Source organism: Calidris pugnax, unplaced genomic scaffold (assembly GCF_001431845.1).
Source record: "Calidris pugnax isolate Ruff unplaced genomic scaffold, ASM143184v1 scaffold24, whole genome shotgun sequence".
NCBI lineage: Eukaryota > Metazoa > Chordata > Aves > Charadriiformes > Scolopacidae > Calidris > Calidris pugnax.
This window is the reverse complement of record NW_015090922.1, coordinates 10,391,365-10,411,120: the sequence shown is the minus strand read 5'-3', so window position 1 is coordinate 10,411,120 and position 19,756 is coordinate 10,391,365. Positions and strand designations below refer to the sequence as shown.

At 40.4% G+C, this 19,756-nt stretch overlaps 1 long non-coding RNA gene across 1 annotated transcript in view; it reads left to right on the top strand.

Annotated features, from left to right (window-relative positions):
* The window catches only part of LOC106892888, a 71,720-nt gene that overhangs the window by 16,221 nt on the left and 35,743 nt on the right, over positions 1-19,756 (top strand). Inside the window, exon 2 of the long non-coding RNA XR_001412951.1 lies at positions 1,818-2,293. This is a non-coding gene — a long non-coding RNA (uncharacterized LOC106892888). The remainder of the gene's footprint in view (positions 1-1,817; positions 2,294-19,756) is intronic.

The following is a 19,756-nucleotide window of genomic DNA, read 5'->3' as shown; positions in this document are numbered from 1 at the left end:
TTCGCCCGAGAAACTTGCCGAATTCGTAACATATATTTTTTCCACTCTGCTTCTGTTTCAGGGTAATGCTTAATCTGCTACTCAAAACAGCTTTTTCATTCTCTTCACTATAATAAATTATCAAACTGAAAGAAATGGAACTAAGCTCCTTTAGCTTAAATTCACCGAGCTTTTGTTTGGAGGTTGAACAGTGAATCTTAGAAAGCTTGTTTTTCATTTGTCCTGAAACCTTGCCCCTCCTGTCTCCCCTTTTTCATGCCAATAAAAGGTAACCAGAGACAGCTGGGGGCTCTCTTTCTACCTCCCTTGAATGGGAGCGTCTTCTGAAAGCCTCTTTCATGTACCTGCAAAGACCCCGCTCTACTAACCGCTACGGCCGAGGTTCTCAAAGGTTGAATAGGTTTTCATTGCCTGCATTTCTGGTCTGAAGCAGACTGAGAGAAATGAGTGTTAAGTAAACGCGGTGGCAGCCCTGCCAGCATCAGCATTCCAGCCCGCAGCGTCGCTCCGGACCGGGACACCGCCGGCACAGGCTTCTGCACATCCAGCTGTCGGGGGGTTGTTTTACTTGTTAGCAGTTGAAAAGGAGAGGGACGCAAGGCAAAGCAGAGTGGCGAGTCTAGTTTTTATGAGGCTGTTTTTTCTTTCTATAACAAGTGTGTGGTGCCCTATTGATGTTGAATGGGAATTTAATACAGCGATAAAGTAAAACTGTAAACTTACCAAGTCTGTTTTCAGCTGCCTTTGTTCTGTACCTCTAAGCATCTGCAGAAAACGTGTTCAACAGCACCCAAACACTTCTGTGAAATAATGTGTGATCTTATACAGCACCTTCTGCAGAGAACTGATCACCCTGATTGAAGTCAATAGGAAATGAAGGTGTCTGTCTGTCTTTCCATACCAGGCCTTTCGCATGTGAAATCAGTGTTTGCCGGCTTTTAAGTGAAAGGAGTTTTATTTTCAGTTTTCTATCATGAGCATTTTACAAATATTCTGTTGTGGTTTAGAGATCAAGATTTAGGAAACACGGGTACTTGATAATAGAGGTTTTTGGATTTGGTGTTTTTATTAGGGCAAGCAGCCTAATGCCCAGCTTGCAGTGGAAGTTTACACATGGAAAGATTGTGCATTCATAACGTGCTAATAACAACGTTAGAGTATTGTCTGTTGCAGCAGGGGAAAGAACCTGAACTGCATGAATTGGGGCTTTGTTTCCATGAACACCTAGGCATTGTGTAGACAGGAAAGTTTCCCCCTTCTACCAAAATAACCTCATTCCTTACCACACGTAGGCACTCCTACCAGTTCAAGACCTTCCCAAGTGAAGACAGTTTTATTCAGGAATGAGAATGTGAGCTCAGGAAGTTATCTTGCTGCAAATGTAGTGTGGGTTATGCAGATGCTTCCACCTTGCTCTCTTCCAGTTGCTGCTCTGTGAGCTAGAGAGGTTACTCTTGTCTTAGCTGCTTGTTCAAGATCCTTTGCTGGGTGATACCAATCTCTTAGCTCTGCCATGTAGCTGACTTGGACAATGCTCTCTGTCCTGTTTCACTCCCACTGAAATGGTGGCTGGAGCTGCATTAAGGGCATCTTGAGACATGTCAGGATTATCTGTATAAGGTACCTAACGTGGATGTACTAATGATGGCCGGTGTAATGCTGTGGCGGTGTTAATACTGACTTCTCAACCTAGTATGTGGGCTGTTAGGAAGCAAATTACAAGTAAAAAGGCTTGTGGCTGGATCATCAGTGCAGATGCAACTGTAGAAAAAGGAGCTGGGAAGAGTTACTAACATAGTGCATGTCTTGTTCTGCAGCAGTCCTTTGCCACCTACGACCTGGGGAAGACACGATGGTAGATACGATGGCAGACACTGCAGAAAGGTCCTGTGGTGAAGATGGGTGAGAGGCCTGGCTGAGCAGAGAGAGTTGGGCAGGCTGCAAACAACCTCACCAAACCGACGTGTCCATCTCCATCGTGCCCTGCAGCACCACTGCTTCTGGTGCCCAGCTGCACTCCAATGGGCTTCTGGATGCTCAGAAACACGAACTAGAGTAATTTGCCCTAATAATTTTCAACTGTGAGTTCCCACAGCATCTGAAGTTATGTTTACAAAAATGTGTACATAAAGCTACCAGTCTTCAACTGTCCCAGAAGAAAAGTCATGTGTTGATGTAGGAGTGACTACTGATGAAGAATGCTTCAATTTATTGGAAACTGGATGTAAAACATCTTCAGAAAGGTGTTTTTTCTGCACGCTTAGAACCAGGCCCAATGCACCTTTAATTTAAGGTAAGGAGAGTCACAAGTTCCTGAAAATGAAGACCCTTTTCCCCTCTTTCCCCTCTTTTGTTGTTGCCAGTACTTGTTACCGTTTCATTAAGATTTTTTTTTTTTACTCGTAATTGATGGTGCTGTGTTATTTGAATAGTAATTATTTTCAGTTTTGTACGTAGCTGTTTGTCAGTTTATTGAAATGAACTGCCATCCGCACACCCTGATCAAAGCAAAGGGCATGAAATCCCACGTGTTGCACTTTTGAGAGCATCAACAATGAAGCTAACCTTTCACCCTTGACTTTCTTTTAACCCTAGTTTTGAAAGACAGTAGCAAACAATTTAGCTAACTTCTTAAGTGAAAGAATATTCAAACTAGCTCGATTGTAATGCGGTGTCCTTTTCAAGTGAATGGGAGATCTCAAAGTAATGCATACAAATACAGAGGCTGGGTAAGTTCATTACTTTGGAGTTTCTGGTGTGGCAAGAGCAGTGAAATGGTTAAAAGGTTGGCTTTAAAGTGGTCACAATTAGGCTTCAAAGTTAACACCCCACCCCACTGAGATGAATGGGAGCAGTTGACATTTCTTAGTGCTATTGTTTCAGTCTGGCTTGCTATAGCTTCTAAAATAAGACAACAGTACATCTGTTTACATTCTGCTTCCGCAAACCCAGATGGGCTAGAAACTTCATTGTTTTTTAAGTGGAAGCTTAGATTCTGGAGAATACAGTAATATCCACGGGGTATCTGTAGGAAGAAGAGCCGAAAGCTGCCTTAATCGCAGACATCTCCCCCTTCCCTGTAAACTTCTATTGTCCCAGGACAAATCTGTAAATCACTGGGGTGAAAAAAAAAGTCATGTATGTTTGAAGTGCTTTTTACTTACTACATGACATGCACACAATAACTTCTCAACAAGTCCCTAGCGTGCAAATTTTCATAAATGGATATGGGGGTTTAAATTTTTTTCTCTTTCAGTAAGTAGCATTTGCTCTATAAGAAGGTAAAGGTCCTGCTTTTACGGAACGTGGTAACTTCTGTTAACTTCTTCTGACAGAAAAACTTCTCCTGTGTCTAGAGAAGCCAGAGTTTCACCCAGGAGCATTTGAGACCAGGTGTTACTTTCTGTATTCACATGAGTAGAATCCTATGATTTACCTCTGAGAGCGATATAAGAGGAAATAAGATTCTTGAGAGGTACGTCTTGCGTTTTTCTGATACTTTAATATGGCAGATACATTAACTGCAGTAAGCTCTTACGAGCTGGAACGGTTTAATAAAGGTGCAAGTAGGGCCAGAATTTGTAGCAGATGGTCTCTATTACCCCATGCCTCAGTTTGTGTAGTGGAGTACACAGTGTCCTCTCTGACTTTTGTTGAGGGGTCTGCACAGTGGCAAACTGCCCTCAGTAGCAGCCAGAACCCTATGAGAGCTTCTCTGATAAAGGCGGCCCATTAGATATGCTTAGGCTGTAGATTGAAACCAGCTGTGAATCTGTCGGAAAGATTTTCCTCATTGTGCTTTCATCAGGGTGGAAAGTTTGTTGCTCGTTCTGCATATATATATGTATTTTGGGCTTCCTTGCTCTGACTTTGTGAGTCCTAGAGCCTGCCAGTGATAAGGGCTCTCATGCATACAGACACCTTGTGTACACTGGCACCCAGAGACCCTGCCTGCCTTTTGCCCGTGGACATCACAGCGTGTGCTTCGGAAGTGACATTGTGGGCTCTTCCAAATGGCGTCTCCCAGATTTCAACCCCTGGTGAATCGTATGGTGAATGCAAGCGTGCCATCTGTGGTTTGGGCTCATGAAGCTTGTTTCCTGCCCAGCTTCAAGCAGCATTTTCACCCAAGTATAAAATAAAGCAGCCCTGCGCCTAGACAGGCCTCCAGGTTGTCCGAGACAACTGTGGGCATGTCAAGAGTGTGAGCTGTCTCCTCTCTTGTCCTTCTCTTCCCTCCCTGTGTTAAGTGGGAGAGTGCAGCAATCTGGTCTGTATGAAGGAAATACCTGAGAAAACCCAAGAGGAATATTTATTTTTGAAAGCTTCTCTCATGAATTTGTTTTATCTATTTAAAAAATTGCTTAAAAAATAAAATAATGTTAAATCATGCTTGAGAAAAGCAATTCCAGTGTGACAGAACTCCTACAGTGTGCAGCAAGAACCACTCAATACAGCTACAGGAGGAAGGGCATGTTATTTAATCAAACAGGGATTTAGAGAACAGCATCAAATATGCATTTGTTATATTTCTTTCCGCTTTCTGTTTCCCTAGTCTGTTTCTGACTGTGGGGTTCTGTAGTGTTGCGTAGACATGAGTTATGTCTTACGCGTCTTGTGGAAGACAAGAGATATCTATTAGACCTTTCAAATACAGGCAAAATGACTTCTTAAGGCTATGGTGCGTCAGAGGCAGAGCTTGGAAAAGAAGTTAGGAGGTGTGTTGGCCAGTTCTGTGTATTTTAGTTTGCAAACTGACCTTATTTCCTGCATTACAATCACATCGTGATACCTGTATGTTCAGAAGCCTAAGCTTTGCTTTTTCCCCTAACACAGAAAGCTTCCTGAATAGACATGAAGAAAATATTACTATATCTTCTCTACCACTTGCACCCAAACCTGCTTTTTGCCTCATATTCAAAGGTGATTTTGATAACAGAATTATCTATTAGGGAATATGAAACACTGGGGATTCAAATAGGCAAATCCTGACAGGGCAGGAATCAGCTATTGTGATGACATTTTAATACAACTTCCGAAAAATTAATGTGTTATGAGAAAAAAAAAAACCTTTTAATTTTTGAACTTTGTGCTGATGTATTTTTGTTTCAAAAGAAAATTGAGCCTACTATTTAGAAACTATTTAGTTTTGAGTAAATGCTATGCTTCCCTTTTGTGGTGTGTTTTTTTTTAGTCAATTTATAGTTTGCATGCCTACTGCTCCCAGTCTTTGCGCTGGTCTGAGCTTGCTTGCCAACTGGTATTTGCCACTGAGCAGCAGAGTTCTCTTTGAGCAGCTTGGTACACTATGGCAGTCATTATCCCATAGAAGAGGATGAGGAACACAGACAGTCACTCCTACCTATAGCTCTCATGACTAATGCAATAGCAAAAGAGTCAGCAAATTGAAACAAAATTGAATACTAAAAATTGGAATTTCTTCCCAAAATAATCCAAAGGTTTTATTTCTTATTGGAAATTTTTTTTTTACAAAAAAAAGAAAAAAATTGATATTTGCTTACTTGTCCCAGTTTGGGAAAAAATGTTGAATACCAAAGTATTTTATAGGATTAAATTGCTGTATTTTTTTCAGCTCTAATTATGATAATGATGTACAAGGATTTTCTCTTCTTCTCTCCTTCTTTCCTTCTTCTCTCCTTCTTTCCTTCTCTCCTTCTTTTCTCCTTCTTTTCTCCTTCTTCTCTCCTTCTTCTCTCCTTCCCTTTTCCACCCTAGACAATGAAAATAATTTAATCTAACAGCTTTTACATTGTGGTCTGCGCACCAGAGCTGGCTTGTAAAACTTTTTCTTTCAGTGGTTTTATTGTTCAAGAACTGATGCTTCCTGTTACTTCTGGCCATGCATTTTGATTTTGTGAATGAGTAAGCTTAGACAAAAGAGAAAGAATACTAATGAAGTATATACCTTTTGTCCAGCTTTACATTCGCAACAAATTAAAAATATCATCAGAACTGCAAAGGTAACAACTCCTCTGAAAGATGGGGTCAGCTGAAAAAAGGCAGCAGTGAGTAAGAGAAGTCTGGGACATCTTCACGTCAGGCATTTAATAAGGAAGAGGAAACAGCACAGGTAAAACAAAACACAGCATTCGCTCTGGCTGCATCTATTTTAAACTTGATGGCATAGGAACTGTTTTGCATTGCTCCTGAAGGAACAGAAAGTCAATGGGGTTTTTGCTCTTGGTAGGGACTAACAAACCAAGTATCGATCAATTATGATTTAAATAGATAAGTGGGAGCTACATGATTTTACCTGCTTCATCATACTGAGCTTTTTTCCATATTGCTGCTTGTGGTTTTACTGTTCTAATGCTTAATTTTTGTGTAGTTTGGAGGTTGTTGTGTACGTGACTGGATTCACTCCCTACTGGGACATAGGCCAAGATTTTCAAAGTGATTGTTTATTTTGAGTGCCTCCATTTTTTTAAGGGTCCAAAAGTAAGGAATTTTAGAGAAGGGTGGCTTTAAGGGAGTGCAGAGCATGCATCTTCTAAAATTTGGATGTGTCAGTATGGCACAGAAAAACAGTAGAATTAAAAAAGGAAGCAATCAAAATCCTTATTCACTCTTCATCGTTTCAGTGTCTGATCTTTGGTTTGCTGAACTGAGGTGACCAGATTTGGGTACTGCTGTGCTGGAACTCAGTATGTGTACCCTGCCATGGTCCAGGCTAAAGGAAGCAAAGCTGAGCAGCGTGACAGCACCCTGACTCTGCAATTCTCTTTCTTAACCTCTTAATTGCTCTAGGGCTTTATCTATGATTTAGATGTGGTCTTCTGCAAAGATGGTGTTGAAATCAGTGCTGACTGTGCCTCATGGGGAATATATGTAGTAGCTACAGAATATATATTGTAATGTATACATAATCTGTGTATTCCATCTTTCTGTCCATTGTGTGGGTGAAACTAGCCAATGCAGGGGTAGCAAGAGGACAGGCTTTTTAAAAGGACAGCATGAGCATGAATGCTGTCAGGATAGTTGGCTTATAGTTCATTTTTCCCTCAAATTCTTTCTTGCTAATACAGAGCATTATACTGTTTGGGTTGTAGAATAAAATATATTTAAAAGAAATGCTGGTGTTGAGTTTAAAAAAAAAAAAATAGTAGTCCTGGAAGCATTTCTATAGATTTTAGTTTTTTGAATGCCTATTTTTAGTCCTAGATGTCAGCTGACATAAGTCCTTTAAAAATGCACTCTGGATTCAAGGAAAGAAAATAATGAAGGCTAAGCTGTGAAGTCTTAATTGTTAAAAGTGCAACAATAGCTTAAAAACAGGCTGCAAAGCCTGTTCTCACAGCTGGAGGAAGGCATACTTTATTAATAGTTGCAAGGAATGGGTGGATAGGGCCTGAAAGAGGAGGCAGGAGATATAAAAAGGAGCCTTGTAAAATGAAACCATTGCCAAACACCCTTAGTGAACAATTTATGAAAGAGCCTGCATTGCATAACTATCAAGATAATACACAATGAACGCGATATAACAGCCTCAGACCAGTATGCCTCACTGAATGTTAAGGTGCACCAGTGCTGCACTCTGGCTCTGCTGTGGTGGATAGTTTGGTGGGCTGGAGATGAGCAGCTGTGGCTTGCTAGTCCAACAGCCTCTGTTTTCATGACTGGAAGTTTCTGGCTGGTAAGCCACAGGTGATGGTTGTGGTGACTGGAAAGGGCACTTGCTGAATAATCTTCACACTTCAGTATTTTATAATCTGATAAATCCCCCAAACAGCCTTGCAACTGGTAGTCAAGGTGGTCTGCTAGTATCTGGGACAAGATATTCTGCATCCATTTCCTGGGGGAAGCAGCAGGGAAGATCCTTCTCCATGGAGATTTCATATAACTGCAGTCCCCCCAGATTAAATCCCCACAGTGTAGTTTAAACACAACTACCTGATTTCTGTGGCCAGAAACTTCATGGGAAATAATGGGGACTGCAAAATTCCCCTCATCACTCCAGCCCCAGCTGCAGGACCTCTGTGCTTCCAGATGACCTGGATGCCCAGCAGTGCGGTGTCCCACATTAGGCTGTGACTGGTTGGTTTTGACAGATCCAGACTACTGCAATTTCCCAGTTGTTCCTTAAAATAAGTCCTTAGGTAACTGCCAATAACCCCCAGAATTTGGGAAAGCCTTGGGGGCAGAAGAGCTGCAGTGCTAGGAAAGTTTTGATTTCATTTGAAAGCATATATCCATAAAATTGCTTTAGAACAGACTCCCTGTCTCATGCCACGCTGACTCTGTGTGAGATTTGACATTGTTCTCCACTCTTTAATCACGAAAGCTCTGGGGGGCAAGGGAGAGGAAATATAAGCAAAAATCTAAGCCTGATTTTTACCATCATACAGATTTAATCCAAGTTGCCTGTGCCAATTGTAATCCCTCCTTTCAGGTTTGTCCTTTCCATGTGGGTCAATGGTAACTCAATGCCTGATGCATCAAATCCGGAAACTTGCTGAGACTGTCAGTATCCCTGGCAGCATCACACAGTGCAGATGACACTTATTTTGACTGTGGTACATGGCAAATGTATTCTCAGGGCCAGTCTTTGCTGTGGGCATGGTGTCAGGGTGGCTTCCCTGCTTTGCTCCTGCTTCCCTCTGTTGTAGGTGTGTTGCACTGATAGGAAGTGTTGTTTGTTTTCAGCTTTGTTTTAACCATCTTATCAGGTTTGTTTGTTTGTTGTTTTGCTTTTCCTAAGAAGGTTGTTTTTCTTTTTTGTCAGTGATCTTAGCCAACTTCACTGGAGTCAATGGGAATCTCTGCTTCTGCTACTCTGCAGCAGATGTCCTTTCTAAAATATTTGGTTTCTTTTTGTATGCAGTACAAAGCAGGTGTACCCTTTAACAGCTACTGTTTGTTTGCAAGTGGAATTTCAAGGCAGGTATTTCCTTGCAGCTTTTCCTGCACGCTTTTTACCCGTCCTTGTTGTCCTCTCTGGGTAGCGCCAGTACCGGGAGCAGCAGAGGAAGTGTGAGGAGAGAGGAGCTGCCATGATGTTCAGATTTGCTTTGGATGCCATAAGCAATTAGCTAGTTAGAGGACCAACCCTGTGTTCAAGCTGGTGTTTCTATGGTTATAAGCAAAGTAAAAATGCAACAGTAGATATTACCTGTGGCAGTGCTGAGGAGAATTTGTGTTGCTAAAATGGGAGAGGAATTGCATTCCCATGAGATGTTTCAGATTTTGTCTGCTGGGTTCTTTTCGCATACTGTGCAAGAGGAATGTTTAAAGGGCTACCCTTTTATATAATGTGTAGGAACTTGTTCAGCCCAGTGATAAAAAGGGGGTGATTGCAACTGCATTAATTAATAACTTCCTAGCTGAAAATCCGTTATAGCAGACTTTGTAGAACATGATTAGAAGGAAAGACCAAGGCAAACGCTTTTTGTTGCAGCCACTGATAAGGTGAATCTAAGCCATGCTAGCATGTGATGGAAGAGGGGAGAACACCACTCCTCATTCTGCCCAATGAGATATATATTTATTATTTCTTATTGTCTGGTCTGATTGGCTCCCTCTGCTTAGGTATGCTTTTGGTGAGAAAGGGCTCCCTTTCTTTCATACATTCTACCCAAAAATGCTAAATCATGGTTTGGGTCCATGTTTCAGTAGCTCCATATTGATACACGTCCATCAGAATTTCCAGTTTAGTCCCAGGGAGGCCTTTGTTACAGTTTCCTAAATGATGAAAAGTTGAGGTTAGAAATGCTGCTAGCCATGCATCTGATCCACAGAAAATATCACTTATGTTAAAGGAAATATTTCAACCTCCCTTGTTCTTTTTACTCAGTTTGGATTTAAAGTGTGTTGGCCATTCTAGCTATACCAAGCACATGTTAATGGCTGCTGTACGTTATTACTGTTATATTCCAGGTGAACACATCCTTTCAGGACCTACTCCTTTTTTATTAGATTAGGAAAAAAATGTATATAAAATATATATATAAAAGATGTAACATGAGGCTGAAACTGTAGCCCATTTGTTGGGAGACTTCTTGCTGATACAGGAGAGGCATGGCGATGCCGTGCTTCTTGAAACAGCAGGACTATTACTTCCAGTGACCGAGGCATGTTCCCAGTGTGTGGGCACCCCTACCCTAATTTTTCTAAGGTAGGCAACTCTGAAAGTAAGGCAATCTCCCTGCCTTTCATTTACTGGCCTTTTTACTAGTTTTAGGCATCAGTTACCTTCATGGGTGTTTTTTATGATAATAGTTATTAAAAAATCAACTGGTTTGGGTTCCCCACCTAAATAGCTTGACTGAGAACCTATGATACTTGCTGTTCTCCCTTTTCTTCAAAGCTAGACTATGATTACTGAAAACTTGCAAGTGATTTGTTTAAGATACTATTATTTTTTTGAGAATTATTTTTCCTTTCTCTCAGCATTGCAGCCCATGAAGCTTCCTTGTACTTTGGTTCTTTAAACGTTATTCAGATTCAAAAACAATTTTGCTCCTTGCTTGGAGTTTGAACCCTTTGAAATAAAATCAAGTGAGTTTGCCTGTATTCAGCTTATTAGGATCCCAAGAGCTTCTACTGTTTTCCTGTGTAGGAAGTACCATAGTTGATTAAAGTAGATTTGATCTTGTGTCTAATCATCTAGATCGGCAGGTTAATTTGTGATTTTTGATCTATAGCAGGATCACAAAGTTGTGAGGTATCACTGCAGTCTGACACCTCCATAGGAAAAAAAGTAATTCCACTGGGTTTAGCCAGGGTTTGTGAACCATAGTGATTCAGATAAAATACATCTGAAGTATGAGGCTATGGGTGCAGTTAGGCTATTGACTGTCTTCAATTCTACAGAAATAGAGAAGATGGAAAAGTACTAAGTATCAATGATTCCATCACTGTCTCCAGAACTAATCATGATGAGATAAACACAAATATATATATATAACTATATGCACACACATATATAATGTATGTACATATGTATGCAATCCTGTACATGTTCTGCATTGGCTCTGGCCTCAATTCATTAAGTTACTAATATTCATGCCTTATACTACATATACATGTGATAAACATATGATCATAAAAACTAGACCAGGCAAAAATGCCTTGCAGAATTTGTGGTCCGAATGAGAAGATTTATCCCATATGAATGCCTACAGTGTGGTAATTTAAGTTCGTTCCTCTGCTGTCCTAGTAAGTGGTAGCTGCTCTAGAAAGCCCTCTAAGCTTTCTGTAACCAGACGTGCCACTAGTAATCTTTCCAAAATGTGATGTCAATGGAGCTGCAGCTGGTTAAAGGGCTACGCAGGGCAAAAAGTGGAATTAGTGCCTAATAAAGGCTAATTCTTTTGCAAGCAAAATTAGCTCGCTTCACTAGCTTGTTATGACTTGAAGTGTCTGGCCATTGAACTATGCATCTGGCTCATTTGTTGCTCTCAAAGAGATCGCACCCTGACTGACAGCTGTACTGGACTGGAAAAAAGTAGCCCAAATGAGTAAGAACAAGAGGACTTCAGTTTGTGCGACTTTAGGACAGTAGCAATCCATGCAAACAACCTCAATAAGCAAAAGAGATGAACCCAACAAAGAATGTGTGTGATATAGACCCTGGATGAGGGCACTATTTTTCCTTAACTAGTTCCTAATCCAGAACTTTGTTGCCCACAGATGCTGCCTCACACTCATGTTTTATGTGACTACCTAAAAGACACAAATGTCCAGCAACTGGTTGCAGCAACCCAAAATGCTCTCTAGGAGCCTGATTTCCAGCAAGTCCCCAATCTTCTTGTGATGCTCTAAAATGATTTAAGCAGCACCAGAATAGCCTAAGCTCTGTGGATGTGTATTTATTTTTACTTACTGATGTTTTGGGGTAAATGCCACATCAGAGTGTTTTTATTATCAAGTTCCTGTTCCTGCACAATGCAGCTGTACCTATTCTAAACTCCTTCATCAAAGGGGACCATTTCCTTTTTTCTTTATCTCAGATACGTTTACCAAGAGCATTTGTCCCTGACTTCCTTAAGCTTGTCTGCTTAAAAGGTTTTTAAAGTCCTCCCTGCATCCTTTCTTTCCTTAGCACATACTTAGAAATATGTGTGTATGCATATAAATGCGTGCACACACACGTGCCCAAGCATATTTTAATCAGTTTCTGCTTCAATCCTGCAGCATTTTGCATGGTCAGACTGGCAAAGGACTCATGGAAAAGGTTACTGCCAGAGAGCAGCAAAGCACATGCTTCCTCGTGTACTTCAGGTGCTTCCAAATGGCTTTAAATGCCTTCTTTATTTTATGAGATGGTTCAAATTTCTGAACTCTGTGATAATACCATGAAGACAAATGTGCACAAAGGTCAGGACCGATTACTTTTTCACTGTAGTATTGTTTTTGCAGGTGATTTGAGACTCAGTGTTAATACAGGTCATCAAGAGTGAGAGGTTGGTGATGTTGCCTTTTGTGCAATTAAACCCTTGAATGTTGTTCCTGGATCGAGAGTTTATAGAAACCACATGGAAATATTGTTTTTTGTTGTTAAGTAAATTCTGGGTCCCAGGGATCTTTTTTCATTATCAAATAGTATTTGAGTTAAAAGGAGCCCTTGGACTAATGAATGAGTTTGGCTTCTGCAGCATGCCTGTGACATTGCTTTCTTTGCACCACAGACCCCTTTGAAGTGCCGCCACCAGCATTTTGGTAGAAGCTGGAATATGAAAGAGAAATCTCCCAAGAGAAGACCCATAGGTCCCACTCATCACCTCCAAAATGACAAAGGAGAGAATTATTAACTTATATAGAAATACGATGCTTGAAATCAGGCTTTTGCATCTGTATTGTTTTGTTCCTTGTGAAATTTTTTCATATTAGCCATGGTTGGGTACAGCCTGGATGCCCAGCCCTGTGAGAGGCTGAGAGATGGTGAGAGACATTAGTACAAATGCTCTTTGCTTACTGAGGATCTCAGGAAATCACGCAAGATGAAACTCCCAGTATTTTCTTTTCACTCCAAAAGGGATTTTTCTCATGCAGAAAAGAAAGTAAAGGCTCCTTGATCCAGTCGTAGATACAAAGATACACTTAAGTATTGGGCAGAGGGGAGTCTAACTTACAATGTTTAGTAAATGATAACTTTGCACATTAAAAAGATGAGAAATCACAGAGGAGAGATTTGGTTAACAACCAGGATGGTAGAGAGGAGAATTGGAGCTAACTGTGAATCCAGAACAAAACTAGCCAGCCAGGAAAGTATTTGCAGAGGTAAATTGCTTACTAGGGTTCAAGAGAGATTGGCGCTGAAGAGTCCCCCTCTGTTTAGATGTGGCCACAGTGAGAATGGCAGAAATACATCAATGCTGCTGGCCGTGCTCAGACTGCAAGTGACAGCCACTTCTCTGAATCTCAAGCTCAGAAGTACTAGTACCATGTATTACCAGCAACGACTAGTAGAAAATTTCTAAACCTATTTTAACTTCACTGAAAAGTCAGAGCAGGCTGTTTCTTGTTGGTTTAGGCAGTTTCTCTGTAAGGAAACAAAGAAATACTGAAATCATGTAGGACATGACATCTTCCTGCTCCCAGTAGTATTTACCATTGTCCTTCCTCTCAATTTGTGTCCTCTAGTAGAATAAATCTCATTTTTGAGTCTAACACAGGAAGGGAGTGGTAAGATGGGATCCTTTTAATCTTGTTATGGGCTACACTGTGGCCAGTGTTGTTACCTTTCCTTCTCCTTTGCCTACTGAAGAAATTCAGTTCTGTATGAGTATTCTTGATTTTGTCCTGCTGTTACTGCTGTACCTCCATGGTTTCAGTTCTTCTCTTTTCCCTTTTACCAAAGCCAAAAGCGTTACTCAAAACTTTTTTGCTTCTACAGTATCCCCAGTTTCTCCTGCTGTAACTCTACATCTGGAGGTTTTTTTTCCCTGCTTTTCTGTCTTTAGTCTGTGACATTGGTTTTGTGCAAAAAATATCGTGCTACAGCAACAGCCAACAGTCGTGCAGTTGCCCCAGTGGTAAGCTGATAATGCAGACAGTGCTGAAGGACTTTTACTTTTGTGCTTTGAACTCCTTGTTGGAGATGGTTTCCTGCCTCGTCTCCTTAGCACTGATTTGCTTTGTATTCTGAGTGCAATTGCTCTGTTGGTAGGAGTTTACAGCAACTAGATCTCCATTTTTCCCTAGTGCAGGCAAAGCAGCAGTGGTGACTGCCTCTCCCTGGTTTTCCCTTGGCAAACTTCCCAGAAAGATGTGGACTTAATTGTAATTTGCTCTCTGTGGTCAGCAGCAATATCTCAGCTTTTAGTATCTCAACAGTGTCTCTATATTTAACTCTGTATGTGTTTAAGGCCTCACCTGCTCTCATACAGACTAACTCTATATTACAATTAAGTTGAATATATGTAGCAGAAATGATCACATTTATTGTATATACAGTTAATTCCCCTTTCATTTGCTGTTTCATCTACTTGTTATGACTTCAAAACAAAACCATTGAACAAAAATACCCCCACCACTTCATTTTGGAAAAATAATATCGCTTTCTGGGGAAGGCTTCCTCTGTGCATCTAGTAGATCATACTAAAGCTGTTATTGAGTTTTAGGCTGAGAAGAAATTGCCTGTCAAAATGCCTCAAAAAACCCAAGAAACGAGCAGGCCATAAACCCAGGAGCAACACAAGAGTGGGAGTATGAGACCTGCAATATGTAATATGAGTCTTTTAGTCTAACCTCCCCCATTTTCACCCTGGTGCTAAATATACTGCTGACGTCCTTGCAAGAAAACAAATGCACTGCGCTTGGACATCCGTGTCGCTGGAAGGGCAACAGGCACCGGTTGTTTAGGGTTATTTTCATTTCTGTAAATTGCCTAGATGATATGTGAAAAAGAGAGGCCAAATTCTTGTAATTGCATCTGTGACTGTGGTGATTAAGTTTGGCAAATATCAGATCACCTTAATAAAATGCTTAATTTTAAATCTAGCATTTAAGTTTTAAATTATACATTTAATATAAATGAAACTGACAGCTTTCAGTCCAGGTACACAACATACTCTCCAGGAACTTCTGGATAAAGAAAAGTGAAATTTGCATTTGAAGTGCATTAATAGCTGTTGTAACAGAAGAAGGTTAATTCAAAATATTTAACTTGTCGGCAGCATTTGCATCAGATAAGTCAGCAGTACTTTGCTAGTCACTGTTGTACTGTATTTTATGTAGGAGACAGATAACCATCCCTGTGTGTCCTGGAATGAGCCTTTCCCTAATGTTGGTCAGGTGGTAGTTTTGTTTTTTCATGCCTCTAACCTCAGGGAATGTAGGGAAAAGTCATGTTGTTGAAAAAAACCTGAACAGATCAGGTTGATTTGAAATTTAAAAACTCAAGTATTTTTTTCTTGTATGTCTAAAAATACTATATTGATTTTGAAACATAATTATCCAGCTCTTCCAGATTTCATCTTTCACCCATCACCATCTTTCCGGTACTGTTTTATAAACATTTTTGGTCATCCCCAAGCTGAATTTTTGTGGAAATGTGTGATTTGCCACTTTGTGCTCTTAGCACTGTTGATGGAGAACAGAAAGCCTATCCAGTCTTGTAAATGACACCTCTTCAGTATTCTGAAATAGAAGACAGTGACTCTTGTTTTGAAGTTTTATATGTAGCTCTGTTTTGTTATATAATAGCTAACTAGGAATGGTTTCTCTTAAAAACATTGATAGAGCTTTGCAGCAAGCTTTTCAAGATCTCTTTGAGAATCTCTTTCTGTCACCATTCAATGAGTAGTTCAAGTCTCTTTTTATAGCTTTTATCTCAGAATTTTCTATTTACTCCATTGTTAAATGGAGTGTTTAATTGTTTTTAAAATATTAAAGACAAGTTCCTTATGAAATCAGGTAGGTTTTGTTAATGTGATTTATTTAAATGTGTTTTGTATAAAGAGTAAGTTTCACTAAATCATTATGAGTATCTCATAGATGAATAATACTTTTTTTAGGGTATTTTTTTATAAGACAATGTGCTGCCCCAATGCATGTGGACTCCTAACATCTGAATCTGTTCACGGGGTAAGGACTGGCACGTGCCACGTGTCAGACGTGGTGGGTGGGTCATGGCTTGGTTGTGGGAGCTCTCATGTCAAGTTGTGCCTTGCCACGGTCCTTTCTCTCCAGAATCAGTCTTAAGTGGCCATGGAAGGACCACAGTGCCAGCTTTCCAGTGCAGCATCCCTCTCCCTGCCCTCTGAGGGATCCTGTTGAGGGATCCCTGCAGAGGCAGTTGCCTCTGAGGGGATTACAGAGCTGTGTAATGGCTGTGTCTGGCGGGTTGGGATCCTGGCGACAGGGTGAGGAAGCAATGCTGCCCTGGAGATGCACGAGAGCAGCATCGTTGCCATGCAGAATAGGAGTAGGTGACTAGAAGTGTAAGTCTTGTTTGTGTGAGACCAGATAGGCTCTATAAAGTTTGGGGAGTGCTGCTTTTTGCACTCCAGGCCCTACAGCAAGCTTACCGCTGGCTGACTGCAGAGAATCACCTCGTGATTCTGAGTAGCAGTTTCTCCATCTACAAAATCAGGCATGAGGATCAAAGTATCTTGAGACAGTGGGATGAAAAGAACCAGGGTTATTCTGATATTAACAGCAAGGAGTATAATCATGAAGGGAGATTCTTACATTCGGAAAGAATCAAACGCTGTGAAACTAGAGGAATTGTAACAATAGCATAAGGAATGCTGGTAAAATACCAGCATGACATGGCTTGAGTTAGAAATATTATATTTTTTGCCACATGTTAGGAACCACTAACCCTGGTGGCTACTGTAACTGATTAAGAATTGTATGGGAATCTGTTTTCAATATCTGTGATTTAAAAATATCTTGGAATGTAAAACTGGAAAAGAAAATATATTTCCTGAAATCTGCCTCAATACCATTTTGTCACTGTCTAATTTCTGTTTTTCTTGGGTTTTTTCTTTGTTATTAAAAAGATTATTATTTTTTATACTATTTCTTCATTTTTCGGAAGAACTGATGTTTATCAGAGGTCACACACTGAAAATCAGCTGTGTATATACATGCTTAATTTTTTTTTTCAGAGAGAAAGTTAAGCATTTCAGGGAGAAGAATCTATTTGCCTTCCTGATTTCTGTAACATAAAATGGTAAGGAAATTTGAAATGTTTTCTGCATGCTTCTGTCATGCCTATTGATTTTTTTAAAAAGTATTTTTTGCCTTAAATATTTGACCATTACAGCTGAAAGGATCTGTTGAAACACATTAGGTTTTTTACAGTTTCTATGGTCTCTACTTAAAGTGCATTAAGCAGTTAAGGTCTAACTAAGCTTGAATGGATGCTTTAAAATAAGAATTGTCTTCCATTTTGTAATAAGGAAACAAAAACTGTAGAGCTACAAGTATCGTCATGGCCACTTTTCATCATAAAAATCTCAAACAGCTGTAACTTACTGACGGTATAAATTCTGTCCTGTGGACTTGAAAGCTCAATGAGAAGACTTTCCCATGCTACAGAGAAGAACAGGATATCAACAGTTCTGAGTCCAATTTCTAGCTCTGACACAGATTTCTTTTGTGGCTTAGAGCAAATTATTTCTTCCTCATATGTTTTAGCTTACTCACCAGCTATATAAAACCTCAGAGGTGTATGTGCTTGCAACATGCTTTAAAGCAGTGAGGCAAAAGTTTACAAATATTTTGAAAAAGTTTCTGTGAGGCCAAGCTGCTTCTGCAGTTGTCAGTGGAAGTTTTACCATAGACTTTAATGGTCAGACTTAGGTTTAGACTGAATTCTGTTAAAACTCCAGCTACAAAGAGGTTTGTAAATTTGAAGTATTGTTGTCAGCAATTGCTTTAAATTAGTGACTTTATGTGGGTATTCATATTAACAAGGTTTCTAGTTTCCCTGACACTTTATTCAGATTAGAACTTAATTCTCCTGAGCTGGATTTTAGCAAGTATTCAGGCAATTAATTTAGTTGGCCTGATTCTTCTCCTTTCACCCACCTAAAAACAAACCTTCCATAATCCTTAAAGACATATCAAAAAAGCAGCTCATGCCTGAAATATCACCATATTTAACTGGTTTGATTTGGAGATGGCAAGGTCCAATGTCCCTGAACCTCAAAAAGCAGTGACGTTATTCCCTTTGTTTAATAAGGGATTTGTCCTTTAAAACCCTCACTGCCCTTAAATGTGATATGGAAGTAGGAGCAAGTGCTGTTCAGATACCAGACCATAGGCTGTAAGTGACTCAGTGGGACCAGAGGATTGGCTATCCCAGGTCAAGAGCACTGTAAGCCTCCCAGCAAGGTGTCCTAGTCAGTATTCAAGGAACAGCATGGTGTACTAGCACTCATGTCTGCTGCTAAGATTGATACTACCAGGTTGTCCCAGGGCAAGGGACAGGTTCAGCATCTACATATCTGTCTATATCATATCAGCAGTGGTGAGCTGATTGTCTCCTCCTGCTAATTGATCCTTGATCTTCCAGACACCTGTAGGCTTCCTAAGGTGTATGGTAGGTACCTTACTGCTTTGGAAGGCTCAAGTGGGTAGTTAATATGGCCACATATGAGAAGGTTGGCCACAGCTGTGTAGATAGTCTCCAGGTGCTTCCTCAAGGTAGCTGCCCTCAACTTTTGTTTTCATTGAGCTCCAGTGAGCCTGCTCTGGCCCGTGCTTCAATGTTTTGGTACTGGCCGAAGCAGGTAGTACCTGAATGATAACATGCATCCACAGCAGCCCAAGAGTATGAGGTTTCCTGCTGCTTTGCTGGCTGTCCTAATGGGCGTGCAAACATTTTATGCAGCAGTGATTTCAAAGTGGCATTCCTCTAGACTGCACGTCAATGAGAACAGCTCCACCAGGGAGCAAGCCTTTGTGTCTACTTCTATCAAAGACTGCAGTTGCAGGCTACAGATAATGAACTAGATATCTGGCATCCTACAGCAAACCAGTGAAAGATGCAAATCTTAATGCAAAAACAGGAATTCCAGCAAGGCAGAACTTTTTTCAGTGTCTGACTGAATCTAGTGGCTCTTCAACCTGGAATGGTTTGTATACAGTAGTAAAGCTTAGCAGCAAATTATTGAGCAGACAGATGGAGACATAACAAATAGTTCTTTAGTCTCAAGAAAACTTTCAAGTGCAGTATTCCGATTTAGGGAATTTTGTCCTCAGTGTCAGGAAAACAATTCCCCTTGATGGACTTTGTAGCTTAAAAGCTCTGTGATTTTAATAATGTTATTTTGGACATCAGAACTTTAAAAAGCTGAAATGATGTAAGGTGTTGGAATAAATGTGTATGCAGAGTTCGGTCTTCGTGGCTTTACAGAATTACTCAGACTTCCTTTATTTAAAAAAGGAACCACATTTCCCACGTCCTAAAAGCGACAGTCCTATATTGAAAAGAACTTGGTAATCCTCAGCTTGATGGCAGGGGTCAATGAGATGCAGAAATAAGTGCTCCTTGAACACATTGACCCAGATGCACATGCAGGGGTTAAAGGGTTCACAGCTCAGAGAAAATGGTATAGTGGCTAAAAGCTACCTGGCAAACAAGGTCAGCTCTGAGACTATTGTGAGTTTTCTACTCAGTGGTCATAACATTCCTACTCTAAAACAACTTATTTAATTGTCACTAAAAGTGATTAATGGCCAGATGAAGCAGTTCTTTTATATTTGGAATTGGCTGAGTTACTTTTCATGGTTGGAACTGAGCTACAGAAATGGTCAAAAATATTTGAATGGTCTTGGCACG